The sequence below is a fragment of the Lissotriton helveticus genome, chromosome 2_1, assembly GCF_964261635.1.
Source record: "Lissotriton helveticus chromosome 2_1, aLisHel1.1, whole genome shotgun sequence".
Classification (NCBI taxonomy): Eukaryota; Metazoa; Chordata; class Amphibia; order Caudata; family Salamandridae; genus Lissotriton; species Lissotriton helveticus.
In genome coordinates, this window is record NC_136059.1 from 507,832,054 (window position 1) to 507,856,957 (window position 24,904).

The following is a 24,904-nucleotide window of genomic DNA, read 5'->3' on the forward strand; positions in this document are numbered from 1 at the left end:
CTACAATTCCACGTTGCAGAGGGCTGCAGGATGCCTGGAAGACGATGCTCAGCAACAGAGCCAAAACAAATCCGTAGGCGCTACAGAACATACCCTACCTAGGTGTTTTAAAAGGCTAGTTTAGTGGGCCCCCCCCCCCCCAAAAAAAGAAAATCTGCTGGTACAGATGACCAAAAATATGGAACCGTGTAGGAAAATCTGAGACATCTGGTCACCCGACACCAAGGCCTATAGGCTTATTGACTCCTGCGTGTGGGGGGGCTGTGGAGTTATAGGATCTTACATTCGTAGGTACGAAAAGAACATGGGTTCCAATTAATGAGGATGGCTTCATTCGTAACTGAAAGAATGGCCTTCTTTGCATCAGAGGCCTTTGGAGCATTTTGGGGGGCTGTTGGGACTACACACCATGAAGGAATTAGCGAGGGTGGGCATGATGCCCGGAAATTCAGTCCTTGTGACTTGGTAATTGGAGTGTGTCCCATTAGACTTTGGCTGCGGTACCTGGGTGTTGGCTTTTTAAAACAGTTTCCTTTCCCTCCCCCTCGTCAGGCTGCCATGCCCCTGCTGTGTGATCGATATACCCCGTCCTGGGGGATAAGCAGCAGAGTTGGGCCTAGGTTCAGTCGGCGCTTCAGGCAACTTGATTATTCTGTTCTTCCACAGACTAACTGTCCATGCCGAACCTAGTGCAGACACTTGATTGACGCAGCCCACACCAACCCTGAAATCCTGGAAGCAAGTAAAAACTTTTTGGACCCTCAATGCTCCCTATAGTTCTTTCTGTTCTGAAAAAGGGGGAAGGAGGATGCTGCTTGTCTTTTTTATCGGAGGTGAATTAATACTGGGGGTTTGGTCATTGGTATTATTATTTCCTGTCTTTATTTACTATGGGGGCCTATCTAGCTGTGTATTTCGGCTCTGTGATTGCATGAAGACACTACCTTCCCGGTCCCGGTCTGTGGCTGCTGCTGCTATGTGCTCGCCCAATTGCTTGATCCCTGCTGCGGTTGTGTGATGACCAGTGGGCCTCAGTGCGGCTGAGCGTACGGTAGATTCTGATTACTCTGTGCTTTGTGCTGAGGAGGGACTTTCCTGGGGGTTTGTGGTGGCTGCCCATGGTTAACTAACCTCTGCTTCTTATGCTGCTCATGGTATGCCTTTATCCTGAACACTCTACCAGGTGACCCTCCTCTATGGCAATAGTAGGACTGGTTGAGACCAGCCTTCCTGGCATCCACTTCCATAACCTGGTTGTGCTCCCAGACTGCCTGTTTGAAACCATCTAAAGTTTTGCGGTGGATCCTCCATTGCGACTGGTGCCATCTGCATGGTCGCAGCCATCACTGCCCCCTTGATGGCAGTCTTTTTCAACTTATGTTGAACTAGTTTTGCTGTGTCTGTTTGGCCCTGCTTCCGCTTATCTCTATCTTTTCTTGCTTTTTCTTATAGTAGTGGAGTATATGAGCTTGTATGTCCTGCCAGGGTTTGGTATCCAAACCAACTACGCTGTCCAGCCCACTCTGTATCTCAGTGGGTAACCCTTTCTTAAGAATATTTTAGAAAGATGTGACTTGTGGGCCCGTATCGGTCCACGGCTGTCCCGTTTCATGTCCCCATCTTTCACTCATTCTATTCAGGAAATCGTTTATGCTTACCTCTGGCTTCATGATCTCTGCCTTTAGCCCTCCTACATTTGGACGATCAGGGAATATTTCTCTCGAGGCAGTCCAGATCCGGCGTCTGCACATATTAAATGTGGCCCGTCATGCTGGGTATCTATTAGCGTGATTGATGGAATGCTAGCTTGAGTGAACTCCGCGTTAGTCTGCTCCCCAATTAGACAGCTTAGCAAACTCTTAATGTCTCCTATCGCTAGATTGATACCTGCAGTGTTTTTCTTGAAACATGTAATACATTTCCCTGCTGCATCCAGCAATGACGGTAACTTTGTCCTCAACCCCTTTCTATCCATCTGGGCCCATGGCATGTGTATAATCCCTGTAGTGCCCTTTTTCAGTAATGGACACACTCTCATGCTAGGCAACACAACAGGTTTCTCCTCAACATAGCGTTCCTATCTCGCGAAGCATCACTGAATGTAGAAGAAGTCACACTTAGGGTTTCCTCCTTCATGCATGATGCAGTCCTCTGCTATTGCCATGTCCTCAAACAGTTCTTCCTTCGTCCAGAATCTGCCATATTGGTCCCTCTCCTCAGTCAAATCTGCTATTAGGTTGAAAAATGGGTACATAAAGGTCTTGCCTTCCCATTTAGCTATTATCTCCCTCGGGGTTTGCCTGTCTTTGTCGTGCATCCATGAAGAGCAACGGGTATCCTCATCGCTGCTTCCCTCATGTGCACGCACTGGTGCTACTTAGTTTTTCGTGCATTGTTGGTTGGTACATACCAGGCTGCCTTGTTCCTTAATCTCTCGGTCAACTTCTCTCCTAAGTCGATCAAACGATGTGGCTTTGAGCCCTGATAGTACCCTTTCATCGACCTCCAACTCTCCCCAGCGCGGCGCCTTGTACGTGGCTTTGCTTTCCTCACGAGGAGAGTGCGCTGTCCTATACTCTCATTTTAACTCACGGTTGCGCGCCGTCTCTCAAGCCTTCATCCATGCATCTCTTCCTCGTGCCATCTGGCCAGTACCTTTAGCTCAGAGCTACACAATGCTTTCAATCAATCAATCAATCATAGTATTTGTATAGCGCACTACTCACCCGGAGGGTCTCAAGGCGCTTGGGGGAAGGGGACTGCTATTGCTCGAACAGCCAGGTCTTGAGTTGTCTCCTGAAGGCGAGATGGTCCTGGGTCAGCCGAAGGTGGGGGGGAGTGAGTTCCATGTCTTGGCCGCCAGGTAGGAGAAGGATCTTCCTCCGGCGGTGGCTCTTCGGATGCGTGGTACGGCGGCGAGGGCGAGGCTTGTCGAACGTAGCTGGCGGGTGGGCGTGTAGAAGGTCAGGCGGTCGTTGAGGTACTTGGGGCCCAGGTCGTGGAGGGACTTGTGTGCGTGGGTGAGGAGTTTGAACATGATTCTCTTGTTGACGGGGAGCCAGTGCAGGTCCCTCAGGTGGCCGGAGATGTGGCTGCGTCGGGGGATGTCCAGGATGAGTCGGGCGGAGGCGTTCTGGATGCGTTGGAGTCTTTTCTGTAGCTTGGCTGTGGTTCCGGCGTAGAGGGTGTTTCCGTAGTCCAGTTGGCTCGTGACGAGTGCCTGGGTGACCGTCTTCCTGGTTTCGGTCGGGATCCATCGGAAGATCTTGCGGAGCATGCGTAGGGTGTTGAAGCATGATGAGGAGATGGCGTTGACTTGTCTGGTCATCGAGAGGGAGGAGTCCAGGATGAAGCCCAGGTTGCGTGCGTGGTCTGTTGGCTTGGGAGTGATGCCCAGGGCGGGGGGCCACCAGGAGTCATCCCAGGCGAAGGGCGATGGTCCCAGGATGAGGACTTCCGTCTTGTCTGAGTTCAGTTTCAGGCGGCTGTTCTTCATCCACTCGGCGACGTCTTTCATCCCTTCGTGTAGGCTACTTCTGGCGGTGGCGGGGTCTCTGGTGAGGGAGAGGATCAGTTAGGTGTCGTCGGCGTAGGAGATGATGTTGAGGTTGTGTTGGCATGCGATGGCTGCAAGGGGTCTCATGTAGACGTTGAAGAGGGTGGGGCTGAGTGATGATCCTTGCGGTACGCCGCAGATGACTTCGGTGGCCCCTGATCGAAACGGGGGGAGGCGGACTCTCTGTGTTCTTCCGGCGAGGAACGAGATGATCCATTCCAGTGCCTTCTCTTGGACACCTGTGTTGCCGAGGCGTTGGACTAGGGTGCGGTGGCAGACAGTGTCGAACGCTGCGGAGAGGTCCAGGAGGATGAGGGCTGCTGTTTCCCCGTTGTCGAGCAGGGTTCTGATGTCGTCGGTGGCTGCGATGAGAGCGGCCTCTGTGCTGTGGTTGGCTCGGAAGCCGGACTGCGAGGGGTCAAGGGATCCGTTCGTCGCGAGGAAGGCGGCAATCTGTTTGTTGACGGTCTTCTCGATGACTTTGGCAGGAAAAGGGAGGAGCGAGATGGGGCGAAAGTTCTTGAGGTCGGTGAGGTCCGCTTTTGGCTCGGCATGCTTCCAGCTCTCCGGGAAGGTGGCGGTTTGGAAGGAGATGTTGATGATGTCCCGGAGTTGGGGTGCGATGATGGAATCGGCCTTGTTGAAGACGTGGTGGGGGCAGGGGTCGGTTGGAGATCCGGAGTGGATGGTGTTCATCGTGCGGGCTGTGTCTTCGGTGGTCACCGTGGTCCATGTGCGGAGGGTGGCGGTGGGGGGGCGTTGGTTCGACGGTTGGGTGCGTGGATGGTGCGCCGAAGCTGTTGTGGATGTCGGCGATCTTGCGGTGGAAGAACGAGGCGAGAGAGTCGCAGAGGTCTTGTGACGGAGTGATGTCGTTGTTTCCGGTGCTGGGGTTGGAGAACTCCTTGACGATGCTGAAGAGTTCCTTGCTGTCGTGGGCGTTGTTGTCCAGTCGTTCCTTCAGTGATTTCTTCTTGGTGGTGCGGATGAGCTGGTGGTGCTTGCAGGTGGCTTGTTTGAGGGTGGTCATGTTGTCTGTGGTCTGGTTGCGGAGCCAGGCTTACTCGAGGGTGCGGCAGTACTTCTTGGAGTCCCTGAGTTTGTCGGTGAACCAGGTGGCTTTCTTGCTTCTGGGTCTGCTGGGAGGGTTCTTCAGTGGCGCGATGTCGTCTGCGCAGGCGGTCACCCACTGAGTAAAGTTGCGGGCTGCTTCGTTGGGGTCCGTTGTGCTGGCGGGCGGGTTCTGGCTGAGGGAGGTGGTGAGCTGCTCGGCGGTGATTTTGCTCCAGCTCCTGTGAGGAACCTGTTGCGGGTGGTGGTGGGTCGTTGTTTAGCTAGCCTGGTTTCACGCTCAGATCCACTCTTCTCCTTGGCTACATTTGCAAAACCTGTAGCCCCACCCTAGTCATTGGTTCCCGGGGGACTGGAACTCCCTTCATCTCCCGAGCTTGCTGAGCCGCTATCAAGAACCACCACAAACTTCCCTGACACACGTTTATGCTCTCCTGACCCAGTGAGAATGCGTATTTTACCAGCCTTTGAGGTGTCACATGTAGAGTGTGGTGGATGGGGAGCTGAGCTATTGGAGATCTTCCCTAGGAACGTGGGCTGCGCTAATGGTGTCTGGACTCGCTTTTGTCTAGATTTCTCCGTCAAAGACCTGACTGATCTTCTTACGCAGGAGGGCTCGTCAGCTTCTACTATTATTGGGTTCAAATATCCAAATGCAAGGGGAGCTGGTGTGACTACATCCATCTCCGCAATTGGTGGGGGAGGTGCCCCTGCCTTGCTTTTGGTGGAGGGTGCGTCGGCTTTTACTATTATTGGGTTTGAATATTCTAATGCAGTAGGAGCTGGTGTAGTACATCGATCCTTGCATATGGTGGGGGAGGTGCTCCTGCCTTGCACGCTGTTGGCATTGTGGGGTTTTCAGATCAAAGATAGCCCACAATTCTAACACTGACTCCCTTTTATCTTCTGTTTGTATATCTTGTTTTTATATGTGTTGTAGTGTGACCAATTATATTTGTGTCAAATGTTCTCTCCTTTGGCCAGGGAAATATGTGTGACAAGTGCATTTGATTCCGACATCTGCCATGCAACACAGTTCTCAATTTCTCTGTAGTATGCTGTATGAAGAAGTCAAGCTAGAATTTGATCCCAGTGAAGGTAGTTGTACTGTCCTTGTGGAACAGATGGCACTACTCAAAAGTGAGTGTTAGGCTTCTGGACGCGTAAGCCAGACAACCGGGCTTGACATAAGGCATGGCGCTCCAGATATGTAATATGTCCATATAATGGCAAGCTTGGAACAATGTGATCGCATGACACCTCTTCCATAACAACAAGTAGCAAGTGCATCTGAAGAATGCCTGATTGTATGCATGGGTAGCGTGCTGCCATTTTACGGAAAGTAAAGGGCGCAGTTGTTACAGAGCAATCACCTGGAGCACTTCCAAACAAATATATAATAAAGGTAGTTGAAGGTTCGTTTTCCATTGTGAGTCAGCAGTATAAGGTACTTGCTTAACAATGATTTAGAAAGGAAATTTTACCTTAAAGGTTTAGAAGATATTGGAGCTATATATTTAGTAGAAGTGACTAGTTCATGACGTTCAGTCGGCTCCGTTGTATGGTTGGTAACCTATTTACTGAAGTTGATAACCTATTTGCCAAAGGCAAGCCCATCTGTGACCGTCCATGTCTGACCCTGTTCCAGGATCCACCCATCTTGAAGAGATGAAGCCAGCAAGCAAGATTAGTCACAGCGCCTCACAGTTACTAGTACTGGAGAGAATCTGTGTTATTTACAATGTGTGATCTTGCTGGGGTGTAGTGCCATCTGTGTACTATTTGACAAGGTTTCTCTTTCCTGTGCATGGTGTGCAAAGTTTGCATTGCAGGTAAAAATCATTTCCCATTGTTACTCATCTATGTGTTATCCTAAGTCCTTCTCGCACCTTATTTGGTATGAACATTTATAGTCAGCTGGATGTGTGTTTAATAATGTTTACAGCTTTGAGACTAGGTTGCGCGTGTTTATAGTGTTTCGAGAAACTTTTCAAATGGCAGTAGTGGCCGGCTGGCCACCTGTTTGATACAGGGTTGTAAAACCCAGTGTCGGATTTGTAAGTAGAGATGTGTTTCTCTTTCTGGAATCTGATACATAGTTTTAATGTCTTCAAATGGTCTGATTGCACCTTTATCGTAAAACTCTCAAAGTCAATAGCGTTCTCCCGTACCACCTGCTCTGGAGATGGTATCTGTCTAGTTCCGATGGGGAATCAGTATTGCCCAACACTGAAGTCGTGGGTGAAGGATACGTAGTAAAACCTTTACGTCTAGTCAGATTGTCACAAATGTTTAACGTGCCTCTGAGGATAGGTGGTACATATAAATGTTGACATCTCTGATTTGTATGTATCCTCTTTGATAAGTGTCTTGATGTGAAGCTCTGATCCAGTGTATACCAGTCTGTGGTGTATCGTCGTTGTGCCATCTCATGATAGCTATGGCTGTTTGGAATGTCTAATCCTCCCAACTGAGATCGCGCTTTACTTAGGTGTTTATGAAGTTGCCATTTCTTTCTTTCCCATACGAAGACGTCACAGACTTCCTATACCTGGGTTAGCTCGTGCTTTGAAAGTGTAAGGGGATGCTTTTGAAACAGATAAAGAATTTTTGGGAGAGTAGGACATTTTAGTGATGCAATCCTACCCAACCATGAGTGGGCATGTGCACGCCATGCTGTTATGAGGGCTATGATTGTTTTTGAGCAGAAGCTTAAAGTTGCTTCTTGCACAGTCACGTAGGTCCAGGGAAACACACATTTCTAAACAAGTGAGCCCGTCCTGAGTCAATTGGAAATGGTCTCATCTTGAAGGTGACCCTCTAATGCCTGTCCCTCAGGCCAAGATAAGTCTTAGTGATTTGCTTAGGATAATTTTAAGGCAAGCCATCCTATGAAAGTCCTCCAACACTATTGTTGGTGCCTGGAGTGAGTGACCATTTATGGGTGTGAGCGACAGCGAAATGTCATTGGCAAAGGCAGAGGTCTTGTATGTGGGAGAGGTGTGGCGCCGCGGCCAGGGCGACTGACGCTGGAATCTGGGGATCACGGTTCGATCCCCGGCTCCAGCGGCAGGTTAGCCCAGCACCATGCGACTCTGGGCAATAGCTTGCTTAATCTTCCCGACGGCCCCCAGCGCCTAGAGACCCTAACGGGTGATTGTGCGCTATACAAATGTGGATTATTATTGTATGTAGTTCCTTGAAATGTAATGCTTCGAATTACATAATTTTCCCTAATCCTTTTCATCAGGGGTTCCAGATAGAGGGCAAAGAGCATTGAAGACCGGGAACTGCCCTGCTTTGTGTCACTTTGTATTTTTTTCCTGGGCATGTTCTCACCATTAACTCAGAGACTATGAATTAGTAGAAATCACATCTATCCAGCTGTGGAACTTGGGCTCCAAACTAGCTATGACAATGGCTGCTTATATCATGCACCAATCTAGAGTGTCAAATGTTTTATCAACGTTAAGATAAAGGAAGTGTTGTAAGTTCCTACCCTAGAAAAAGGGGTGATAAGGGACTTACAGGCCCTATAAAAGCAAGACACCAGAAAGCCTGTGGCTAGTGTTGGGGCGCTTGGTCATGTCTGGTAAATTTCTATTGTGCAGGTTGTAATCAAGGTAGTCAACAGCCCCTGATTGTCTCCAAAGGAAAAGGTAAAACACAAAAGTCTCTGGGGTCCAGCTCCTGCTGGATGAGCCTCCACATCAGGTCCCCTTCAGGTAGGGAGCCCTCTAGGGCCCGCCCGTCCTCCCAAGGCACTCGGGTTGCCCAGAAAAGGGAAAAAAGAAACCAGAACAAAAGAACTGGGTAATTTTCCTGCTTAGCGTGGCAGTTGTCCACTACCCTTCACCTGTGCCATACCGTCACCTGTGTGTGGGGGTAAAAAAGGGGTGAGGAATTAAACACTGACTGTGCCCAGTCATGCCGTGTTCCCCTTCACCTCCCTCCCTGTCAACCTCTTCAAATATTGGAGAAAAAGGCACTTGCCTGGGGCCATGGTCCTCCGGGACTGCAGCAAGGAATGCCTTGGCATCCTGGCTTCCTCTGGGACGTCCGGATACACAGGCATTCTGTCTTGGGAAAGTCACCATATCTCTGGTTCCTCCTCCGGTATCCTTGGTTGGCTCTCTCGAGTTTCCTCCTCTGTTGGTTCTCCTTTCCGCTGGTCTTCTTCTCCACCGGTCCATCTTCCTCCTTAGCTGTCTTCATCTCTGGGATCGTGGTCTCTGCTATTCCTCACTCCGATGTCCCCCTCCTAGCTGCACACCAACCTCCTTTTCCGCCGGACCACCGTCACCGCTTGTGACACCATCGCTTAGCGTTTAGGCGCTTCTCGACCGCTACCTTCCTCACTTGGCTTTCGAGGGCTGGGGGCCATCTTGGAGTTCCCAGCTGTCGGGCACTCCATATCACAGGAAGATTGCCTGTTGACTTATTTTCTTAGCAATATCAATGAGGTGTAAGGCTTGCTTGGTGTTATCCAATGAGTATTAAGTAGGGCTAAATCCCACTTAATCTGTGTGGATTAAACGTGGCAGGATGGTTTCTGTGTGATTCACCAAGATGCCAATATTTTAACAACGATATTTAACAAAGAAATCGGCCTGTATGATGAGTGTTAGGGCGCATCTTTGCCCGGTTTTAGAATTCTAACAATGGACACTTCAAACATTGCCTGGGCCGGGTTCCTTGCTGTGTAAAGGTATTATACAGATCAGGTAACAAGGGGGCTACATGAGGTGCAAAATGTTAATAGAAATGCGGCTATGCAGCCATCAGTGCCTGTTGATTTCACAGGTTTTACATATTTGTTTACTGTGAGCACTCCCGCTATGGAGATAGATTAATCTGACTTGTGTGCTTCATCAGTAGACTCTGTAGGTAGGGACAGGAGCGTAAGTACTCCGTTGCATCTTAAGTATCTAGAGATTGTGCCTGATATAAGCCTAAATAACAACCATTGAAAGCTTTCCGTTTCCTCTTACAGACATTTGAACCACCAGTCATTTGAAATTTCAGCCATCACTTTACATGTCCTTGCAGTTTGTCATTTGTTTGCTAATAACGTTCCAGGTTTGTTGCCCCTTTCGTGATCTTTATCCCAAACTCTTGCTAAATTGTAATTCACTTTATGTACTAGGGTGTATGCACTTGGCCTCTTAGTGTTGTTCATTGTCTGCTAGTTTTTAAGAGAGGTTGGCTTTGTTTCTCCTCTAAGGGTACCAGTTCCGACCATAACTTTTCTAGAGCCTCTTCCCTCATGTGTCTCAGTTGGACCACTTCCTGAATTCATCTTCCCTGAAGCACAGGCTTTAAGGCATCCCAGACTGGCTGCAAATGTAGCTCTCCTGTGTTATTGAACTGCAAGTATTCTGTTCTTTTTTCCAGAATTTCATGGATGACCACTGAGTCCCTCAGTAGAGAATCGAACACCACGTATTGGGTATATCATAGCAACTATAGTAGGCAATTTCAGTTTGAGCAGGACTAGACCATGGTCTGAGGCGGTCTGGGGGAACTTGTCAGCCTCACATATTCTAGTCACCAGCCTCTGATCTACCATAATGTAATAATTTATTGCCTATGATTGATGCAACTCATAGAATTGGGAATAATCCCCCATGAGTAGGTGTCTGTGATGCCAAGCTCCCACCAAGCCAAAGTCTTCTCGTAAAGGCTTGGTGGCAGTAGATAACGTGTGTGCACCGGCTTATTTCTTATGGGTCTTATCAAGCGTGGGATAGATAACGCATTTGTTCTTTTATTAGTATAAACCCGCCAGCTTTTTTATTCAGGGCTGCTTTGTGGTACTGCGTCGAAAGCTCAAGCGTCATTGTTCTCTTTTTGAGTAAATTTGTCTCCTTTAGCAGTTAAATGTCTGTCTTGGAGGGTTTGAGTTCCCTTAATACGCTTAAACGCTTAGTGGGATTATTCAGACCCCTGACATTATATACTTTAAGAATGGGATAGGTGTTAATGATAAATGATGTTGATAGGAAGACTAATAAAAGCTGAGATGTTGTAGTATAGTGATCTGAGTTAGGAGGTGCCTGCAGATGGTGCAGACAATTGCTGCCCCACTCTTCCACTGCCCTCACTGACAATAAGAAAGCACCCCTTGCTGGGGCTGCTTCTCCAAACGTACTGCAAACCTCATGCAGATGCTGCTGAAGTCTGTTCTGATGTCGGAAAATGACACGAGGATAAATTCAGCATATCTGCTCGGGTCAGCGAAATCCCAGATCCGGCCCAGAAGTAGCTGCTGGAAGTGGGGTGCATCTCAATGCATGGCGATCCCCCTACTTTCCAGCGCTGCGCTTCAGTATTGAAAAGCCTTGGCTAGTGAGCAGTCTTCACTGGATTCTTACTTTTCTCTTTTCTTTGTGCACTTAGATCATGCCTGTGTGAGCGATTTAGCTTCTGTCTAGCCCCCTACTTTCTGGCTCTGCCGCCCCACGTGTTTAATATTGAAAGTGCTTTCACTGAGAGCACCTTGGGATGGATTCTGATTTTGCTGCTAAGACTATCCTGATTTTGTTTATGCACTTAGGTCCTGTGTGGGAAAAGGGAAGGTCTAAAGTGGGATGTGTTTCTGTTTGAAGTAGCCTCGTAGTGACTACAAGCTGCTCGCTGTCCAGTTGCCTCCTCTCTAACACCCTCCAGCCCTAACAGCTCAGGATGCTATTGCATAGCCTCTGCGGTGTGTCAGCACGCCAGGCACACAAGGAGTGTCATATATGTGTAGACCAGTTGGCATAAATCTTCGGTCTGTGTACGGGAGATTGCTGCAAAGTTGCCTGAGCTCTAAGAGGACGTCTTTGATGGATGCATCAATTTGTGAGTTGGTCCCAAGTTTCCATCCACATATACGTATATATGTATAACTTATGTATGTATATAAATATATATGTGTGTATATATATATATATATGTGTGTGTATATATATATATATATATATATATATATATATATGTGTATGTTTATATATATATATATATATATATATGTATGTATGTATATGTGTGTGTATCCAACATAAAAGCAACTTGACTCACAAGTACGTAAGAGGACACAGCGGGGATTCAGGGAAAGTCCATTTATTTCTAACAGCATGTGGCATTACGCGTTTCGGCAGAGTGTGCCTTCGTCAGATGCCGCTGTCACCAGGATACTGCCAAGTTTCTCTTTAGAAATTTCTGCCTTATAACCATTGGTAGAAGGTCAGCTGGTTCCTGTTGTCAATTATCGGTTTGTACTGTAGTTGCAGTTGATTCGACTACAGTTCCCAACATGCATCTTCACTAGGAATAGATTCCCGACTGGAACTTGTAGAGCCCAAAGTGAGCTGGATGTTCCTGCATAGGAGAACTGGATCGCGATGGTAAGTCCTGAATGTTCAGTAACAATAGGGCCCACCTCGACTCCCCAGACACCCCAGCCGCAAAATCATGAATTAGTCGGGCTGTGCGACGCTGGTACAGTGACCACGCCACCCTGTGCAGTCACGGACTGTATTTGAACAGCGGCCCCTTGCTTGCTCATGTTTCCGTGGCAGGCTGAGGTTATATATATTATGTATATGTATATAAAATTCTTATTGTACCTATTTCATTAACTCTTTCGAGAGAGTGTAACACAAATAGAGAGACGAAAGTTTCAAATGAAATTGCAACACTGATTACAGAATGAGACTGAAAATAAATATGGAAATGACATTTCACATCCTATAAATTGAGGTTTCTGAGAATTTGTGCTGAGGAAAGTCGTGCAGTGGAGATAGGGGATGACAAGAAAAGGGGTGAGAAGATATAAAGGGAAGGGAGACTTTGTGAAAGGTTGAAGTAGGTAGCATACAGAGCAGTAAACTAGGGTACTGCGCAGTGCAAACACCAAGGGGCAAGTTTGATTATATATTAATTTGTCTTCCATAGTTATCAGTATATGCGGGGCTATTGAAGCGGTAGATGTGCGGAATGGTGAAGAGATCTACGTAAGGGACATTTGCTCTGAACAATGGCGTCTTTTTGTTTCCTTTTGGCTGTTGTATCTCTCAAGTCTATTCAGGCCTATGATTAGTGCTAAGAAGTTATGGAAGAATCAAATGTTGCTCAGATTGATTTCCATACGGTCTGCTTGTGAGTGAAAGAATAGCAATAGGTCCTTCAAGATGCCATTGAGTCGTAGAATGTAAGCACTGAGAAGGAGTGAGTACTCTGCTTAGCGTTATCTGTTTCAGTCTCCAGTGCTGTGCAGGAGACTGCAAGTGGACATCTGAGCTCACGACGTAAGTACATTCCTCCAGCAGTAGCAAATGTTAATAGCCTGATGAAATAAAAAGCCCTTCAAAACATTTGAGGTCAAGCACTATGCAAACAAAGCCTATCTGGCTGTGTTGTAGCTGGCTGTACCAACGCCTACTCAAGAGAACGAACGTAGATAAAGGTCTTTCTTAAATGTTTGCATCTTTGTGGTCCCATGAGATAAAGCATTCTTTTTTGTATCCTGTTTGTGGCAGTACGTGCCATTGGTGTATGACATCTATTGCTTCGATGATATGCTGGAGAGGGAGGAGTCTTCTTTCTCCAGAAGCTTAGAGAACCCAGGAAGCTGGCTATCAGACAGTTGATTGCTTGTATGGTGGAGTCACGAAATTGTTTATTAAGTAAATGAACTCTTGACAGATTGCTTGAAGGACCTAAGCATGCTGCCATAGCTGAAGGATGATCGTACCATCTAAACTGGATCATCTGTCAAGGATGACAGAAAAGATCTGGACTAATGAGTAGAGATTTGTGGAGCAGTTTGTAGGTACTGTTAAGTTAGGTAGTTGAAGTTGAAGCTTGTCGGAGCTCATTTTTTCTGTGGAACATATTGATTGGTTGGTGAGCTGTACGGGTTGAGTTGCCTTGCCTGGCATTGCAGACCGAGCAGAAGCAACTGTTCAGTATGAACATTAGGCACCATGTTACAAAACTGAGAGCACTGTCCCAGTACAGGCATGTTTTTGGAGGGTTTGCACCGGCCATGTTGAGGAACACAACGGTGCAATCCAGAAAAAACAGTTTCCAACTGCCGCTCTGTCTTTCACTGCAGCCCCACCGGCTTGTAATTTGAGAGCTGACAAGTGGCCCCCAACAGGCACTTACCGGTTATAACTGTAAGTCCCTCTACCTCCCTGCTGAGGGCTTGCTTTGGCTCCTGCCAAGGCCGCATTCCAAATGTCACTCCAAGGTCTCTTTGTCTCACGTCCAGCATTGTTAGAACAGCATGGGCATGGACGTATAGACGTGGCCTCTTTTTTCATGGCACCATATCGCCATGCTGCTTGGGAATGTCCCCTTGCCATTGTACAGGTACAAAATATGCACACATGCAATCGGTATTACTGAAGTGTCTGCTTCTATGGAAGTGCCACAACTCCAAACATGGGTGCATACACCCGTGCCACCTTCTGGTATTTTGTAATCTGGCCCCAGGAAATAAAAGGGAGCTATTGCCAACAAGGTCATCACATACTTTCCTATCCCCACAGGTGCCTTTCATCAGCAACATACTAGTATAAATAGCCAACAAGAGGATATAAGTATGTTTTACGATTATTTACTTTTATTATTTGCATCTCTTAAATGAATAGACATTAAAGGAGGACCAGACATAAACAAAACTAAACGGTATAGTGCAGGGCAGCAAGAAGAAAGGTGAACATAGATTTTCTAGTATATATTTTCCCAAGCTCACAAGGGTTTTTTGGGTTGCCCTTCCTCTTTTTACTTTCCGCAGGTACAGCCAATCTCAGGAAAAGGCAGTTTTCAGATTAATACCTACTTCCTCTTTCTGAAAGACTTTACCTGATCACTAAACCACCTAACACTTGAAATCAACCTAGAGAAATTACGCTGTTCTCCTCCGCTCATGTACAGCTCCTTGTGAGGTATAGCCGCTCCTGGTCCTCCATGAAACCAGGAGTTTTCCAAGGACTGTAGCTCATACAAGGCATTCTTCTGGTGTCGGATCCAGGATCCGAGCTTAAGGACCAATGAAGTCACAGAGAGCATTAATCCTTCTTCATTATACTGGGCAGGCTGTTCAGCCCTTGTCAGTCCTTTGGCCTCATCCAATGATCATTATCGCTTCAGAATGCCTGGTCCAGCAGCAGGAACAAAGTCCTCTTTGGCACCACGTTAGTCTCTGACAGGCCATCACCCTAATATTTAAGGGAAATTTAAGCCCAGTGATCCAGGTTGATAGCAAGGTTTTTATTTGGTGCAGCACTTAAGAAGTGTTAGCATTTTGCCGTTATCTTCTGTATTGATGATGCCCTGCTTCAGAAACTAAGGCTCCATGCACATCTGGCCATTAGGACTGTCTTACATTCTGGTTTGTAGCTCGTGTTCTCACGGATGTCACCACAATGAGTACAATATGTCTGTAATATTTCTGCCCCCGGATGTTGGACTAAATTGTTCTGTGGTCTAATAGACAAACAAGATATTCAGGTCATAGAGGTGGCATTTTCAAACCGAAGGTGAGGACAGTTAGATATAAACCAGTTTTATCCACGTCCAATCATCTTCAAAGTTTTTGTACCACCATGGATTTGACAGGTAGAATAGATACAGCGACATCTTCTTTAAGCTGAAAATGAACTCTTCTGCCAAGGGACGGAGCCCTTCCTTATGCATGATGATGAGAACTCCGTTGTCTATACTTTTCACCGTCCTTCGAAGTGAACTAACTTCTCAGGAGGTGCCCTGTATCTTGAGGGTAAGAAACATTGCTTTGTTGTGTGATTCCAACTAATGAGAAACCAGTGCCAGCCTGCTGAGCAAGTCACTCTTCTGGGCACTTCTCTTGTGGATAGCTGACAACCCACTATTTTTGCCTAACTCTACTTCCAGTGCAAGGAGGCAAAGTAGGCAGGGATTAAATCCGCCCGCCTGTTCGTGTAAAAAATCCCTGTGAATTTCAAAAATACAGCCTAGGCAAAATTAAGCAAGTGTGTCTACTGCGACAGATTATTGTTTGGGCAATAAGATTAAACGGCCATGCGCATGCTGCACCATACAATGCCAGTTGCCCAATCTAGCCAATATATTCAAAGTAAAATATTAATGATTGTCGGGCACGATAGGTAACACAAATATTCAATAGTACCATTTGAAATTGAAATCTGTTTTATTCCCAACCTGATTGAAGCTAAATTCGGTTTCCACATGTATTATCACATAAACATAATTTAACGATGATGAGAAAACACACAAATAACTTAAATAATCAATTATGACATTATAAATCCATGGAATATATGTCTAATAGCTTCATTCATTGTGAACATCAGCCAACACGTGGTTTGCAGCAATCTAAGCCGCTTCTTTAGGGCTGAAACTAAATTAATTTAAAGAGACATTTATTCAAAATTTGGAAGTGGTTGAATATTGTTATTTACATTAAGTTCCAAGATCATACCTAATGACATATAATCACTTTTGTAGTTCATTCACATATGCGTATTGTTTTCCGTATCTCTGATCATCCTATATTCTTATGAAAGCATAGAGGTACACGATTTGACAAATTCGTAAGAAAATCATTGACGGGATTTCCTGTTTGCCCAAAGAGAAACAACAAATATATCAATTATGTTTCAAAACACCTTTTATCATTCCTTCTCATTAGAGGTATAAATCATCCTCTTTTAGTCTAATTAAGGTTCCCATCTGCTCCCAAGTCAGAGCTAACCTCTCTGTTGGCTGTACTTTTTATGTCTTGGTCCATCACCAAAGGTAGCCCACAGCACATGAGAATGCGGCAGAAAGCTACGTTGTCCATGCTCACTTTTCAATCTTCTTTCTCTCTTCTCGTCTCACCATTTTGATGATAGGTTAGCTATAAGATATCAGTTTTGATATCATAGTATATCATAGTTCTGAAAATGGTAGGCTGCCAAGGAGAAATCTAGAGTTCAGGTGCAGTCTTCTTTTTAAGTCGTAACTCTTTTAATTGTTCGAAAGATGGCAGAAGGGCCCCAGACCTACCAATTCGTAGGCCTAGGACCATGTGCAATAAGTATGTGCAATGGGCTGTTAATTTCTTTATACTAAACTGATTTCTTACACCCTATTTTGTACACCCTATTTTGTACTCGTGGATAACATAAATTATGATGATGTTCGTTTAAAAAAAAAAAAAAAATCTTTATTGAGTTTTATGTGACAGGAAAACAACAGAGCACATGCAGTTTCCACGCTCCATATACATAATAAGCTTTAAGCAAGATAGAAAGGGTGAATGACAACTGCAAGCACATCACAGGTCCCCACTACCACATAGCAGTCCAGAGTACTCCCACAACCTTCCCCATATCCGTGCGTGCTTGCGGGGGGCAACCCCTGGGCCTGTAGATCAGTTCTTCTATTTTGGCACAGCCCTCCATAGCCAGTCGGACAGCTGGGGCTTGTTTTTCCACCATAGTGCAATCATTTTCGTTTTTAGTGAACTAATTGATAATGACAAATACTTCTTGTAATGTGCTAGAACCCGAAAATATACATTTAGGGGCAGATGTATCATCCCCATCATTTGCGATTCCCAAATAGCGATTTTTAAGAAATAGCGATTTTTAAGAAATTGCTATTTGGGAATTGGAAATTGGGATGTATGTAGAAATTCGCTATTTTTTAGCGATTTCTTAAAATTCCTTAATTGCGATTAGCAAATTGCTAATCGCAATTAAGGAATAATTTCCCATTTATTTCTATGGGCCAGGAGGCCCATAGGAAGGAATGTGAAGTTATTCTCAATTTGCGATTCGCAATTTGCTAATCGCAAATTAAGAATAATTTCAAGGGTGCCGGGGTGTCCAAAGGACACCCTGCAGCACCCCTGAAACTTACATGTGTGCGCATATGGCGCATGTACATGCCCTAACGGCATGTATGAGCGCCACATGGCACCTTAACAAATGCCAAAAAGTGCATTTGAAAAAGAAATCGCAAATTAGCACCAACTACAAGTTGGTGGTAATTTGCGATTTCTTAATGTGGATTCGCAAAAAAAATGCTTGATGCATAGCATTTAAGGAATCGCAAAATTGTGATTCCTTATATGCTTGAGCAAAATAAGGAAACACAATTTTTGCGATTCCTTATTTTGCGATTTTGCACATACATACCAAAACACAGTTTGCGATTCGCAAACGCCGGAATTCTGCGAATTCCGGCGTTTGCGAATCGCAAACAGCTTCATACATCTGGCCCTTAAAAACATATTTTCTCATTTAAATTTACTATCTCTTCTAGCAATACCAAGTGGATTTCAGATGAAATATGCATTTGTTTTGTGAGTTACTGTATCCACAACAATGCCCTTCGTTTCCCCTGGTAGCTGACGGATATTTGTTTTTTTATCTTAACCCAAAAATGTAGTATTGACTTCTCATACGTAATACGGTTAGCTGGCCAACATGTGTGTGACGTAATCAATCTGGATAGTACAACATAAAAAGTTTTATTGCTGCTTCTTTCTGCCACACTTTAGTTTTTTGCTTGAAAAGCATAGTGCTCGATAAGAAATTGGCAAAGTATCACAAATAGTTTGCGTTTGGAACAGTTGTTTGCTATTTTTTGGTCAGCCAAGTGCAGCTAAAGGGCCTCCCTAGTTGCAGAAGAAATAACATGGATTATTTTCTCAACAATTTGTCGAGTTCTGTATTGGCAAATGTCCTGCATTCTGTCCTCTTGATTTATGATTTTTTTTTGTCTGTGCAGGCTATTGGAGGCTGTGTTGAACTAGATGACTAAATAACTAAGAGAAACTATAGTCGAAAATGTACCTTTCTTTATTATTGTTTTTTTTATGTCAACATGTTTTATTTATTTTTTTATTCAAGAACACATTAGCAATTCTGTTACAGGGTTAGCATAGGTTGTCCCAGGTGCAGTTTATACATCAGTGTCCTGAGACATTGTGTCACGTTTGTTTAGCTAACCTCCCATATCGATAATTAGAGAAAAAGAAAGAAAGGCAGGCAGAAAAAGGCAGAAGAAGGGGGAAAGAGGAGATAGGAGACAGGCAAGGAGAGTTATATTTCTTATACATTACACCTGACATTCTGTGGAGATGTTGGGGCACCTGCAGACCAGTGTTGGTAGGCCTTTCCACTTGCGGCGGCCCAGAGGAGGCGACATTGGTTGAAACCAGTTGAGTATAATTGACTCGGTGGTGCAACCATAGGGGGTACCAGGTTGTGTACCCCCGGCTTGTCTTATTTTCATGGAAGTTCGTAAGAGTCTAGGTACGTGTCGAGAGAGTTCCACATCCTTCTGGATGCCGGATTCCAGGGAGAGTTCTGGAGTGCATTGTTGTCTGCTCCTTTGAGATGGGTGATCCAGTTGATCCAGCCTTTGTAAGGTATCTTGCTTGTGCCTGTCCAATTGGCAAGGACCATTTTCACTGCTGCTGTCAGTAGCAAGTCTAGTAGATCCTTATCGGATTCAGATCCCAAGTCTGTGCTCATAAATGACATGGGTAGGGAGGACAATTCTTTTATTAGCGTACAACCAAATACCCCATTTAAAAAGACAAAGATTTTCTCCCAGAATGTTTTGAGTATTGGACATTGAAAAATAAGATGTGCCCCGTTTCCTTGTAACAGTTCCAACATAATGGCAAAAGCCGCCTTCCAAGGTTGTTTGCATAGACATATTGAGACAAATGGAGACAAAGTGTTTCATTTACAAGCAAATGATTGGTTATTTTGGAATCAGTCGTTAGAAAAGGTGTCTTTAATGTTCAAGAGAACCAGCCGACACGTGTTTCGTCGCGTCTGGGACAGTCTTCCCGCGACTATTACACGGATGCAGCCGTCCGACGAACCAAGGCAAACTCTTGCTGAATGTTTCAATAATCCGCTCCGACGTACAAAACCTGTGGAGACACACCAATCTAAATTTTACATTTTCTACAACTGTACAACCAAAGTGTTTTGGAGTGTCTCACTTTAGTCATTGACTTTGCTATATCTCGCACTACGGATATAACGCTTGATAGAATCGTCCAACCACCACCATAATTAGCCAAACAGTCCAGGGCCCTGTCGGGTCGGAAGTATCACCGACGGAGCGACTCTCCCAACGACACTGCAATTCTCTTTAGCCCTGAGGAGTCGCGGGAAGACTGTCCCAGACGCGATGAAACACGTGTCGACTGGTTCTCTTGAACATTAAAGAAACCTTTTCTAACGACTGATTCCAAGATAACCAATCATTTGTTTGTAAATGAAACGCTTTGTCTCCATTTGTCTCAATTTGTCTTCACTGACATCTTTGTTCATCTATTAGAGTTTGCATGGGTTTCTGTTAGTTACTGTACGCAGTGTCAGCCTAGGCTGACACTACATTGAGGGGTTATAGGGCTTATCCCCTCACCCTATTTGCACCTTACAATCTACTTAGAATTACGAAATGCATTGCGCTAAGACTTAGCTGTGCACCCTTTTCTTGAACCTTACTAACAACCTTTCCTTAGACCCTTAAAACAAGGTTGCTTGCATGTTTTAGGATAGGTACAGCTTTTCGGTTTTCCTATTTAGTAAAAACTTTGTAAAATAGTGAGAGTGGCTGGTTGACGCCTTTGATCACAACTCTGATTTGTGGGGCGAGTTGTATGGAGTCAATCCTAGATTTAGAAGAGAAAGTATATATAGTAAATTGGGATCTGCAACTCCCATCACCAAAAACGTGGTCTTCGTTCTATTAAATCCAAAGAAGCACTCTTTCTTCCAGTGAAACACACATAGCTCAGGCATGCGGTGTGGGGGCCTGTATCTCTGGTCTTTTTTTTGGTTTTTTTTGTTTACTGACACAGGTATAGTACACATTCTGCAATGTTTATTGTGGCCTTCTAACTCTCACCAGTCCCAGTGCTTCTCCAACTCCTAGGTTTCCTGTTGCATAACAGACGTTAATTCAGGTTAAAGTAGTGAGTTAGGGATATGGTATTCCTGTCTTGCTTTTTGTTGACATTTCTTGGTCATAGAGGCAAATGGGTACCCCAATACCCAATGATATAACATATCTGGGTCATGCGGATTTGTATTTTAAGCGTCATGTATACTTTTTGCTTCTAGGTGTTAAGATGTGGCATTTTATGCAGTAAATGTTATGATCACAGCGGTAGCCTATTATGTTTTTTATTTTATTTATTATTTTACAGAGTTTTATATAGCGCAAACTTAACCTGGTATCTGGTATCAGAGCACTTTACATAGCACCAGTTGCTTTAATGAGAACACATTAATTTTTTTTAGGCACGGGGGATTAAGTGATTTGCCCAGAATCACAGGATGATCAGCGTCATGCAGTGACTCGAACCCAGTTCCCCAGATTCGAGGTCGCCTGCCCTAGCCGTTAGACCAGCTCCTCTCCCCAATATAGCTGTGCTGCATTGGGGGTTTGCAAGTTTTTGTTTCTAATGCGTTCTACTTTAGGTTCGTGAGTGATGTGCTATTGATGGTTTTGTGCTGTTGTGAGCTGCATGATAACCGACTATATGGTGTCTTTGGGCTGTGTTGGATGTGTGACCATGTTAAGTCTATTATGATCTGTGGGGTGCTGTTTTGCAGTTAGTAGTCAAGTGAGCCATGTGAGAGTCAGCTGCAATATGCTATACCTGAAGTGAGTTGGATGTATATGCTTTGATGTGTTTAAGGTGTTATGTTGTGATTTGCTCAAACAGGACATTCCAAAACCGAAGTACAGAAATGATTATGCTTAAGATGTTTCTAGAGTGCTGCATGTCGACTTTCGGTTACTTCAAAGTGATGCAAGTGTAGCGTACAAAGCGGTACAAAATGGGGGTGGTGATGGATGGAGCATCTGAACCAATCAAACACTCACACCCAGTCAAAAGATCTGGGTTTAATCCATCACCGTTCTTTAGCCCACTCTGCCACCCCACTGCAAATCAGTCTGACCCTGTGCCTCATGGGCATGGTTCAGATGCTTCGTCCATCACCACCCCATTTTGTACCGCTTTGTTCGCCATAAGTTGGCAGGGTATGCTCAGACGTGAGCAAGCCTGGCTGAAGACGGCTGAAATGCCAGAAACCGGTCCTAGGAAGCTTGTTTCCGGACCAGGGAAGGCATGGCTTGGCAGTTCGGGCTGGACTGTTCCCATAAGGCACAGGGTCAGACTGATTTGCATATGGCCATGTGTGAACTGGGGTGGCAGAGTGGGCTAAAGAACGGTGATGGATAAAACCCAGATCTGTTGACTGGGTAGAAGTGTTTGATTGGTTCAGATGCTCCGTCCATCACCACCCCCTTTTGTACCGCTTTGTTCGCCATAAGTTGGCAGGGTATGCTCAGACGTCAGTCCCTTGCTCACTTTGCCACTGGATTCAAGCAAGCCTGGCTGAAGACGACTGAAATGCCAGAAACCGGTCCTAGGAAGCTTGTTTCCAGTCTAGGGAAGGCATGGCTTGGCAGTTCGGACTGGACTGTTCCCATGAGCACAGGGTCAGACTGATTTGTATATTGCCATGTCTGAACTGGGGTGGCAGAGTGGGCTAAAGAACGGTGATGGATTAAACCCAGATCTGTTGACTGGCTGTGAGTGTTTGATTGGTTCAGATGCTCCGTCCATCACCACCCCCTTACCCATCTTCCAAACTCCCAGTTCATCCGTTCTATTCAGAAGTAGGGCAGACAGTCATGTTTGTTGGTGCAGTCTCTGCTGGCTCCAATTATGGAAACCTGTGACCGACCACCTGACTGACGTTGGGGCCTCTTGGAGAGGATGTGGGGTTAAGACCAGGGCTGCCAGCTTTGGAACTGAGGATCCAGGTTGAAGTCACTGCGTGGTCTCAGCATCCTGTGATTACAGGCAAATCACTTTGAGCCTAAAAATTAATGTGACCTTGTGTAATGTAACTGGTGTTCTTGTAAATCACTCGAGTACCTGAGTTTGTGCTATATAAAACAGACAAAAAAGTACCTCTGCTATTCAGTACTATTCAGGACAAACGTACAACCTTACTTATTTCCTGTTAAGATGCTTTTGTGTTTAGAACCAGTGCCTATGCGTTCACTTCCTCCGCGGTTGTACATGCAATAAAAACTGATTGCAGTTGAGGTAGGGTGATGAAAGGATAATTTGACGGTTCAGAGTTGTATTTGTCTTAGGATGCTTCTGAAAGACTTTGCAGGGGTGTTTGGAGCAGCACGCAATTGTTCTATTGGGTTTCTACTGTTTTCTCTGATGTAAAAGATCTCTCAAGAGTGGTGGAAAGCCTGACTGATGCGTTTCAAAGGGTTTGCTTTTCTTTAGCTTGCTCGCTCTTTGGGAGTCTCTTCTAAGTTTATTAGGCAGCAAATCTTGTCCTTGTTACCTTTATTTATTCAGTTTGCATTAAGTGAGCTAGTGACTTGTTCCTTAACGTTTATCCTAGTATATTTTGTCTGGTATGGGTTCCACATTTCTAGGGATATTTATCCAAGGTCGTAGCTGTTTATGGCAAAAGGTTTCATATATTGTATTTTCTGTTCAGTGCTAAAACTTTTCATCAAGAACAAATAAGATAGTTTTCATGCCACTGCATTGACCTTCAACTTTTAACTGTACTTTGTATTATCTTCTCATTTTGAACAAGGCCAGTGTGTATCATCGAGGCTTAACAGTGCAGCATTGGTTTCACGTCTCATCAGAAGGTGGTAACAGACTTTCTCTTCTTTGCACCCTTTCCAGAATGACATCTGCCTCCGGTTGCCTGCAGGTGGCTTTCAGTTTTCTTGTTGAAATGTAAACTTTACCATGCACTTCCATTCATAGCTTGCTGTGTTGTTTTACCAGCATGACTGCTGAAATGACATTTCCTGCCCATTGGAAGAAGGGAGGCATTTTGAATAGCGGCTATTGTTCATAGGTGTCATAGCCCTTGGCTAACAGGGAAAATAGTTGAAGTGCCATCTAAAATAAAGTGACAATGTCTTCTGGTCTAAAGAATAACTTGCATATAAAGGAAATAAAAAGAAAAGGCTCTTTATTAATGTTTTATATTTTAATAGTACATAACATTTAGTTGTTTGCATTGCCAAATGGAGTAATTCCTATTTATATTATTTGTCGCTGGTCATTTTTTCAGTATATGGAATTTGGTTATATGTTATTGTCTTTAAAATCAAAATCTAATTTCTTCTTTTTTCAAAGCCAGATGTAAAAAATTTGAACGATAAATTGCTTTATTTACAGAGAATAGACATTGACAAATCCATTAGGTCTGGTGTTGGCTGCCATGCTTTGGGGTTTTGTATGCTTTGCTTGAATGGTCATAGTTTTTGTAAAACTTTATTGTTGGGGGAGTTGCAGGGCACTCCTCTATTTGAAAAATTCATTGGTTAAACGCCCAAAAAATGGTATTCTCTAAAAGACCACCATTTATCATTGTAATCCTGACACTGAATGGAACTACTTTAAATACCAATGTGCCCCTAGTAAGGTGGACTGACCCATTACTTCATGGTCTATGATGTAATGGGTGGAGGAAAAAAAGGAATGTAAATGACCCAGTAACAAACCAATGGCTGGAGATAGCTAGCTGAATACCCCTCTAAGTAAGTATATTATACATATCATTTTAGTAAAATCTAAAGGTTTGCCTAACGACAGACCTAAAATGGGAGATATTTCCATTTTTTGTACAATGCATGTCGAAGTGATGAAATATGTTATATCTAACAGTGTATGCCCAATATTACTTGAAGCATCACAAACGCAAAGAATAATATAGAAGCAATCATTTATTTTGTAGTTTGTCCACTGAAGCAGTTGGACCTCATTTTCAACCAACATTGCCAAATGACTTTCTTTACAGACAGCCAGCAAACTAGGTACTTTCTTACGATGTAGCAGCGAGCGACAACATTTTCATGGCTGTGTTCAGTTATATGTCAGTTAGCACACATGGCTGCTCAGAATACAGGCGACCGCTGAGAACCACGGTATACATAGCTAGTTTTGCCGTGCTCTCAAATCAGTCTGTCATCCACAGTTCGTCACAGTTTTGCCCCACTCCTATTTAATGTCAAGCAAGCACACCCTTCTCTATTGTTGTGTCTCATTCTTCTGTGCTAGCCCATTTTTTAACATGTATGTATCATCATATATTCAATTTGCAGCCCTATCTTGGTTCTACTACAGTCGTCCCATTCTTCAGCTTCACCCCCTCCGCCCCCCCACATCCTCAGGCGGAAAATTGTATCATATTGGAATGT

General features: G+C 44.8%; 1 protein-coding gene across 1 annotated transcript in view; it reads left to right on the forward strand.

The window, feature by feature from the left end:
• The window catches only part of CWC27 (CWC27 spliceosome associated cyclophilin), a 1,032,773-nt gene that overhangs the window by 302,723 nt on the left and 705,146 nt on the right, over positions 1-24,904 (forward strand). The window lies entirely within an intron of this gene.